This window comes from Ciconia boyciana, chromosome 3 (assembly GCF_034638445.1).
Source record: "Ciconia boyciana chromosome 3, ASM3463844v1, whole genome shotgun sequence".
NCBI lineage: Eukaryota > Metazoa > Chordata > Aves > Ciconiiformes > Ciconiidae > Ciconia > Ciconia boyciana.
The window spans coordinates 85,223,669-85,230,410 of record NC_132936.1 but is presented as its reverse complement, the minus strand read 5'-3'; positions in this window follow the sequence as shown (position 1 = coordinate 85,230,410).

Sequence of the window (6,742 nt, the reverse complement as noted above, 5' to 3'; positions counted from 1 at the left end):
GTCAATTTGACTATGTACAGAAATACACAGAACATACAACGAATTATGGGAAAGAGGTGAGAGGATAAGAAATGTCCAAGCACTAAAAATCATGTGCATGTACAGGGGTATGTTATAGCTTGCACAGAAAGAGAATTTTATGGCTTCAACATCAATAAACTTGGACTTAGTTTTAAATTAGCAGCTGCTCCTAGAACCTGCGTATTTCCTGGAAAAAAGTAAAATTGACTTGATGCCAGGGTAGAACATGGAAAACTGAGCAGTTACTGAAGCAAGTTTGTCAGAGAAGCTGTCTGTACTCGGGCCATCACGTTCGTTAGGCAAAGATGGGGAAGATAAAGGGCCTGGACAGGAGTTTAGACAATATGTATAACAAATAGAATAGATACAACAAAATATATTTCAATACATACTACAGAAGGCTCCGTCTCCCAGATCAGGAAAACATCTCCCCTAGATTGATACATACTTCTTTCTAGCAGACAAGGAAAACCTAGCCTTTCCCAGTTCCACTAACAGGCCTGCCTTATACATGCCTCAGTCTCCACAACCCCACTGCACACATGCACTATCTAGAGGCCAGAGTACAGTGATAATAAATTCAGTGGGTTACACACCACCTCTCTGCTCTCAGCACAAACTTTCTGATTATGCTTGTGGCTAACATTAACCCACGGTGGCCATAAGCACTCTATTGCTTTTTATCAGTGACCTATAACAACTCTTCACAGCTTGTGCTATAAGACTTTAACCCGCTAAATGAGGCTAAAGGCTTCCATGGCATGCCATCAGCAAAAACACCAGGATTTTAAGACTGCCACATGGCTGAAGTATACTATAAAGTGTACAGAGAAGCAGGAAACCATTTCCGCTCAACAAACTGCTGGTTTCCCTTAGTGCCCCTGTAGATGTGATTGCCAACTCACTCTTTGTGGGCAGCATGTTGCAAACAGCCAAAGAAAGCTACTGCTCCCTTGGTCAGGTGTTGCCCAGGGACAGCAAAGAACAGTGGTCACACAGACTGTGTCATAGACGTGTGTCCTTGCTAGTAGGTGAGCAAAAGTTGGTTGGGAGACTCTGCATTGCAGCATTACAAGAAACTTCTTAATAGACCAAACTTCCCATGCAGCTCTCCAGTGCTTAAGAAGTTAAGCCACTGCTTGGTCTTCAGGACACTCCTGCTGCTGTCTAGGCATGTTGGGCCATTCCAGGCAATTTGTTTGTCTTACTGTTTTCTTTCTAAGGGTCATTGTCCAAAGGAATAAACTTGAGTGGAGCTCAAGGGTTCAAAAAGTTTCTTAGCTAGGCTGTCCCACTGCTATTTGACTTGTAATGAACAGAAGTAGATAACATAAAGTACCTGGATTCTGCAAGTTGAACTGCTGCCCTGCTCCTGAGCAGAGAGGTCTAGAGTTCTCATCTTTGATGTCCCTTACAGTTAATGAATTTGTTGGCAAGACTGCTATTGAATCACTGTGTCCTAAAGCACTCTGCACCTAATGACTCTCACTAGTGTGTAGTTCAAAAAGTCTTTTAGAAAGGGTTTTGCAGAAAGGAGCACTTCTAGGAAGTGAAGAAAATAAAGTAATTTAAGATTTTGTTAGATACTGAACCATCTTCATCTTTGATTTTATACTGCAGTACTCCAGAGAGTTTGCCCTCAGTTACACTGGCAGGTTTTTCATTCTTTTGACGTTTCATGATTTCTTGGATTGTGTTTCTTACAAATACTCTCATGGTTTAAACCTCAAGTACTGAGTAGAGTATCATAGCCGGACCTTAAAGTCTGTCCTTCAAAAGTTGCTTTTCCCTAAAGTCATCTGAAAAATTGTGAGAGGCCAGTCCATCCAGTTCCACCCCAACTGAGACACACCAGGAGAGGCTGCCAGATAGGCAGGCCTCTTGCCAAACCAAAGAAAAAGAAAATGGTATTCTGGTTCAACATTTTCTTTTGCTCTGCACTCCGTGAGGCCTACAATTACAAAACTCAACAACATTTTGAAGGAAATAATTCTTGCTATTTCTACTCAAAAAACAAGTGGGACAGAAATCTGCTGTTGAACAAGATCCATCAACTAGCTGGTGGGGAGTGGGAGTATTAAGACTCTTTGAATTAGACAAAAGGTAGAGGTACTGTGTAATTCATGATGATTTAATTCACCCGAATTTGTCACAACACTTACACCTCCTCTTTCTTCATGTCGTGTCCCACAGAAATACCAGCTGACATCCTTGCAGTCCACTCTTTTCAATTTAAATAATTTTTTGGAAAGGCAAATTCCTCTGAAGCCTTTAGTAATGTGGCTATTAAATTAGAGAAATTTAACTATGTCATGTAAGCACACACCTTCTGCGTCTAATACTTAGGTCATTGCAGTTTGGTGCATTACATCACAAGATTTCAGGTTTCCTGATGCAAGATGGTGGCTGGGATGCTGAAAAGAATGGACATTCCCTTGGAACAGGTTCAGGGATCTGATTTAACTACAGGGCAGGCACTAGTACCTAGTGGTCTAGTGCGTGCTCAACATGATGGATGAACTAACCAGTAAATCCTGAAACAGTAATTTCTCATTTGTCTTTGGATTCTGAAAACCTTACAGTTAAAGCTTTTTGAATGCTAATGCTTTGCAGAACATGATTACTTAGCCTTGGAAAACACTGCAGATGGGATACTTCCGTCCTTCACTCGGTGTGGGCTCATCTCCAAGTCATGGACTACGTCACTGTCTTTGGGATCCAGCGTCTCTGTGCCATTCAACATTTAGCAACTCTGGCAAAAGCCAAACAGAGGGCTGGGAACCAGTTTTCTCAAGGGAAAAAATGTCCTTTCATTGTTGGGCTTTCTCTGTGCCTGGGCATGTTAGATTTCACTATTAATCCTGACACAGACCTCATACTCAAAACATGTCTAAATAAAGCCCTCATAATAAATCAGGATTTATTATTCTAATCTCATTTAGGTCATACAGTGGCGTACAACAGTACAAATGTAGGGCCTTAACCCATAATCCCTAAGGCAGCCAAAGCTTCCATTGGCTTTGAATAAAGTAATGCCTATGCATCAAGGGCAGGAACTCACCCGCACAAACTAATCAAAGTAATGCAAGTAGCTTTAAAGTAAGAAAACTGTGGTTTCATAATTTCAGCCAATACTTAACCAGAAGAAAATTTTCTAGAAGAATTAAATATGTTACTCAGTGAATAGAAGATGGAAAGAGACAGATTCTGTGAAACATAAGCATCAGAACATCAGTGCCCTGCTTTCATTTTGGAGTTTTGTCTCTATTAGGGTGGTTACACATAGATTTCATGCTCTCCTGCAGACTTCCCCATTGCACAACATGCAATAGGAGCAGACTCCAGCTTGGAGATGCAGTCTGCATTCCAGACTGGTAAGAAAGTCTTGAACACCCTGAAATTTCTGTCCATGCTGCATGTTCCTTGGGGTTTAAAACAAGACTCAGCAATCTGTAGATCTAAGATTAAAAAGCACTGAAAAGGATTTGTTGCTTTTCACTGTTTAAATCATTCTTTGCAGCCTTCAGTTTCCCAGATGCCTCCATAACCCAGGATACTTTAAATCCATGTTATCTCAAGTAGAACACATTCTCTCCTTTGCTAACCTTCTCTGCTTTCTTTGACTTAGGGTTTACCCCTGTCTTTGTACCTCCCCCACCCCCCACTGGAAAAACCCGTAAAAGAGGAACTAAAGCAATTAGGTATTTCCCTTCAGTGGGGATTCCCTTAGATATATCAGTCAGCTGGGTATGAGCTGACTGGAAAAGGGAGGTGGACTAGATGTGGCCTGACAACAGAGGGATGTGGATTGGAGTGCTAAAGATCACTTGGGCCAGCATCTGGGGTTTCATACCATCTATGACACATCCTGGCAGGGAATGTGTTTTCTCTTTACAAGAACCTTAATGAGTAAAGACTAAAAGCCCGTTTAAATAGGAATTATTTTAGCCACATCCAGTAAGGGGACTTAACTCATTTTCTTCCCTTGGCTTGTGATACTTACACAATACAAAGCATCTGGCTCACAGCTAACAAAGCCCCACATGTTAGAAATCACCTTGAAGCAGATGATTTCAGCCCTGATTATCTGCTCATTCAAGCAGCTGAGAATTCAGCTGTGGAAGCAAAAAGTCCTGAATCTTGCGAATCCTTCTCAGGTTAATGCCTGGAGAGGGTTTTTAACTCCAGTATCCTAAATCTACTCCAGGTGGTGCCAACATCCATACTAGCTCAGAGGTCTGTGCAATGTTAGGAAGGGGCCTCACAGACAGTCTGAGCAGCTTGATGTTTCCCTCATTTTCCTAAACTGTGTTTGGCAAGGCTGCCCTCCGAATGGTCACTGCAGAAACTTTTCAGCTATAGGGTTGTTCTTGGAGTAGTGATGAAGACATTTTTGTTGGTGACGGGCCTACAGAACTCCAGTCTGGCCTTTCTGGGATATAAAAACAGGGTGGAAAGGGGTAGCCAGTCTGGCCGGAAGCAAAGGATTGTGTCTAGGACTGTGAAGTGATGTAGCTATGCAGAGAAACAGCAAATTCCTGAGCTACGTGTCAAACCTATGGCTCAGGGATAAATTCCCACAGGATGAGGTTTCTTTGATCATTAGCAAATCTGTACTTAAGACCTCTGCAAAGACCTGAGAGACAAATGTAACTCCTGGGCTAAAATCAAACAGTAAAACAAACTTTTACAGCAAATTCACGTTCCACATGTAACGCACAAGATTCAGCCAAGAGCACCCTTCCTTGCCCGATACATGTGTATCATTTGTATGCTGTATCCTATGTTTGTACGTGTGTATTTGTGCTGTTAACTTTCCTGCTGCCATATGACTCGTACAAGCCGTTAGCCTTCACTTGTGGGTGAAGGACACTGGTAGCTCCTCCAGGTTCAAGCAGAGGAACAGGAGAGAGCTGGCACCTCACCTGGTGGGGCAGAAGGGTGTCATCTACAGCCCCTGGACCGAGCTGTGTCCTCACCCCCTCCGAGGTGCCTCTCCGTCGGCAGAAAGGAGGCGAACACAGTCTGGGACCTCTCACCTCGAGCCGCCGGACCTCTGTCCCTACCCACCTACAGCAAGGGACAGGTAGGGCTCATCATAGCTTCCCCCAGCCGCCCTGCTCCGGGAGCGGCCACAACCCGACACCCCTCGCGCCCCGAGGCGCAGGGCCACGACAGGGGGAGAGGTGGGGCCACGAAGGCAGCCCCGGGCCCTGAGGAGGACGAGGAGGGATGAGAGTGAGCGGTGAGCTGGAGGGAGGCAGGCTCTGCGCGGCCCTTCCCCTCAAACAACGCGGACAGAAAGTCGGCCCGGCCCGGCCCGGCCCGGCCCGGCCCGCCCCGCCCCGGCCCGCCCCGCCCCGCCCCGCCCCGCTCCCCTCATGCCGGCCCGGGCCGCGCCGCGGCTGCTCCCGCTCGGCGCTGTCTCTTCGGCACCACCGCGCCCCCTAGTGGCGCGGCGCCGTGGCCGCAGCTCCGGCCGGAACCGGCTGGGACCGGCTGGAACCGGCTGGAACCGGCCGCCGGCGGCGGGTGCGTGGCGGCGGCGCGGGCCCGCGGGGGTAGCGGGGCTTGGCTGCCGGCTTGCCGCTCCGCAAACGTAGCCGCTTCGTGCGCTGAAGGCTGGGCAGGGCTCTGTGAGAAGAGAATGAGAAATGGGAAAGGTTTTACCAGCCGCTTGTTGATGGGTTCAAATTCCGGTTTGTTTTTTTTTTTTTTATTAATTTTTATTATTTTTAGGGCTCGCGGGGCGAGGACAACAACTTCCATTTATAAACTTTAGGGCAGAAGCGGAGCTGGGCTGGGTGCAGGAGGCGGCGCTGCACCTGCTCTGCAGGGCCCGCGGCCCCCGCGGGGTGCGAGGGTCGGTGGCGCGCAGTTACCTCAGCGGTGCTGCGGCTGCCGCGTCCCCGGCCCCGGAGGGTACGAGGGATCTAACCCGCGTGTTGTGGGTCGTTTGTTTTATTATTTGTTAAGGCTGCCACGCGTGTCTATACAGCATTCAGAGTTCTGTAGGAGCCAGGGAGCTAGGCAGGCAATTGACTTCTTTCTGCTGATCGCCTGACAAGGACCCAGAAGAGATTGCAGCTGCTTCTTTTCCCCCTCAGCTCTGTGTGTCCTGAGGGCATCTGCTTTTCTGTAATGCCTGCCTGTGAAGATGCCTGTTTTCTGCATAAAACTCCCCTGGAAGAGAAACAGAAGTTGTTGCATAGGTTCACATCCTTCAGGCAGCCGCATTTAGCCAGGCGGTTTCCTGTCCTGACCAGCAGCTTTTCCGGATTTACCCCTGTTGCAAAGCAGTAACCAGCATTGTCCCGCTCTTTGTTCTGATTGCTTCTGCAGGGTCTTATTTGTTCATGAAATGTAGCTCAGTGGCAGAAATCAGTTGAGCTTTATCTCCTCCTCCTTAACGTCATTAAAACACATTTAAGTGAAAACTAAAGTTAATAGTAGCTGGCTTAACAAAATACTGGTTTTATTGGGGGAAAATAATATATTGTATGTTTGTAAATAGAACTGCTTTTGCTTCTAACACAGTAAAATAAAAAGATGATCATTTCATGAATTTCATAATCATGCCAACTATTTATGTTTGTTTATACCATGACAGAACATTAAATGCATTGGACTTCAAATGGCCCAGCTGAATAAATTGCTCTGGTGGGTGGAGCAGAGCAGAGAACTGTAAAAGTGTGAAAAAAGAAAATAGTGGGGGAAAAAA